The following is a 2555-nucleotide window of genomic DNA, read 5'->3' as shown; positions in this document are numbered from 1 at the left end:
AAAAAACGATTTTTCATTATAGATTGATTGTCATTCCCCGTTTCCAAATCTTAAATAAAACGGCACACACCGAATAACGAGCAAAAAGATGGTTTTTTCATTACAGATTTAGTATAATTCTTCCTTCCCAACTTTTTAGTAGAATGGCACAACAAATAAATGGCAAAAAAATTTATTTTTCATGTTAGACAAAGATCTCCCTGTCATCCTTTCCACCCAAAAGGCCAAGCCATCACCATCTAGACAATCACATTATGGAAATTACAGAAAGGGAAAGAAAAGAAGAAAAGAAAAACGGAAGAAAAAAGAAACCCAACAGATAACAATTAAATTAGCTTCAGTTTATCCTTCCTTCTCACAACATGAAGATCTGCAATTCCTAAAACCTTATGCCCAACGAAAAACAAAGAAAGAAAGAAGAAAAAGGAGAAAAAGCAAATTTTCTCTCTCTATCCATCCATGCATCCCCAACTGCAATATACTTACTTGACTACCAACTTTTAACTTAGAGAGACAAAGATGTAACAACGAACAAAGCACAAGTCAGAAATTCAGAAAGGAAAAAGAGATACACGAAGGCAAAGAAAACTAAAGAGAGAGAGAGAGAGAGAGAGAGAGAGAGAGAGAGAGAGAGAGAGAGAGAGAGGTTTTATGAAGAGGAATCACTTGACCTTTTTCCATATGACATTCTTCTATCCTTCCCATCCATCCCCACCTTTCCCTTTTCTTCTTCTTCTTCTCCATATCTCTGTCTTTCTAGGAGACGGGTTTCCTGAGAAGGATCATATGCATAGGGGTGAAGATCCCGGTCTCCCCACCTCTGGTGAGGTACGCAGCGGTCTTGAACAGCATCTCGTGGACATCATCAACCCCCTTGGGGGCGATCCCCAGGAACGTGAGCACCATCACCACCACATTGTTCCGCCAGTAGGCCACCCTCCCCATCTTGAGCCTGCTCCACCACGGCAATGCCGGGGGCAGGGCGAGGTCCTCCTCCTTCACCACCTCGAACCCGACCTTCCTCGCGATCTCCGGCAGGTCGGCGAAGCTCCGCAGCCCCGGAAGCGCGTTCCCCTGCTCGATGCCGTGGACGATCTCAACGTGCTCAGGCTCCTCCGCCCGGTACTGGGGGGTCGTCACCCACTCGTAGGAGACGTAGAGCGCCCCGGGCTTCAGCACCCTGAACACCTCCGAGTAGGCGTGCTCGAGCTTGGGCGCGTGGCAGGTGGCCTCGATGGAGTAGGCCCCGTCGAAGCTGCCGTCGGCGAACGGCATCTGCAGGAAGTCACCGCAGACGACCTCGCAGAGAGAGTCGAGGCCGGCCTTCTTGTTGTGCGCCTTGGCCCGCCCGACCTGGTAGTCGTTGATGGTGATCCCCACGACCCTGGCGCCGGAGTGCGCGGCGATGGCGCGCATCGGCCCGCCGACGCCGCAGCCGACGTCGAGGATCCGATCGCCGGGGCTGACGCGGAGGAGGTCGACGGCGCGGACCTCGTGCAGCCTGGTTGCCTCCTTGTGGGACTTGCTCCTGAGTGAGGGTGAGAAGTGGAAGCTCTGCCCCCATCCCCACTCGTAGATATCCGTCACCAGGTTGTAGAAGGTGTCCACGAAGTGGGGCACGTTCTCCTTCGTCTCGATCTCCTTGGGCTTCCGGAAGAAGGCCCAGTATTGCTTGTACTTGTCCTCCACCTTCTCCCTGGAGATGGAGCCGCCGCCGAGCTCCACCGCCCGCTTCCCCTTCTGCTCCGCCGACCCCAGCACGCACACGAACCAGTACAGCCCCCCAAACAGGAGGCCCGTCGTGCAGAGGAGGGCCACAGTGTCCATGAGTTCTCACAAGGACAGGCCAATGAGAGGGGGAAGGAAAGAAGAAAGCCGACGGAAAGGGAGTTCGCCGTCTGCCGCTGCTGGTGCGGCAAATAAAAGGAAGGTTGTTGGCCTTTTTGTTTTTGTTTTTAACTAATTTACTTGTAAGCACTTATTTTATCTTAAATTTATGTCTAACCACCTCGGTTTTTCAAATATTTAAGATAAACGCTTGGGGTTTTAAGAAAATAAGAAATCGCTGTTATTACCACTTGAGGTGTTTTTTTTTTTAATATCTTAATTCTAGTTAAGTCTTTAAAAATGACAATTCTAATCCTTTTTTTTTTCAAGGTGTGTTTAGGAAATGGTAACTACAGAAACTTGATGCCAATAAGGAAAAAAAAAGACTTACGTAGATTGTCATCTAATATGTTTAGCAAAAACAAAAAAACAAAAGAATGGACAGACTCATGATTCACTTGTTTTGTATAAACAAAGAAAAATAGAGAACCAAAGAGAATTGAGTAACACGAAATCCTTGAAATCTTTATTTTGAAAAACTTCTCTTATCAAAAACTGTCATAGGAAAAACTTTATTTTCTTATGAGAGTTTTTCTCTCTTTCAAACGTGCCCTTAGAGAGAGAGAGCATTGGAAACGTTTAGACTTTTTGGTTGGATTCCAAAAAAGTGCAGAGAGAGAAAAAGAAAAATGTGTGTATGACCACTGACCACTGACCACTGACCACTG

General features: G+C 47.4%; 1 pseudogene across 1 annotated transcript; it reads right to left on the bottom strand.

The window, feature by feature from the left end:
* Positions 1-299: 299 nt before the first annotated feature.
* On the bottom strand, positions 300-1920 carry LOC149817997 (24-methylenesterol C-methyltransferase 2 pseudogene; annotated as a pseudogene). The gene has a single exon (XR_016427422.1). The product of XR_016427422.1 is annotated as a 24-methylenesterol C-methyltransferase 2 pseudogene (transcript).
* Positions 1921-2555: the final 635 nt, after the last annotated feature.

Source organism: Nuphar pumila, chromosome 13, assembly GCF_984573655.1.
Source record: "Nuphar pumila chromosome 13, dmNupPumi1.hap1.1, whole genome shotgun sequence".
Lineage (NCBI taxonomy): Eukaryota > Viridiplantae > Streptophyta > Magnoliopsida > Nymphaeales > Nymphaeaceae > Nuphar > Nuphar pumila.
Note: the sequence above shows the minus strand (reverse complement) of the source record. Positions and strands in the feature narration are given on the sequence as shown.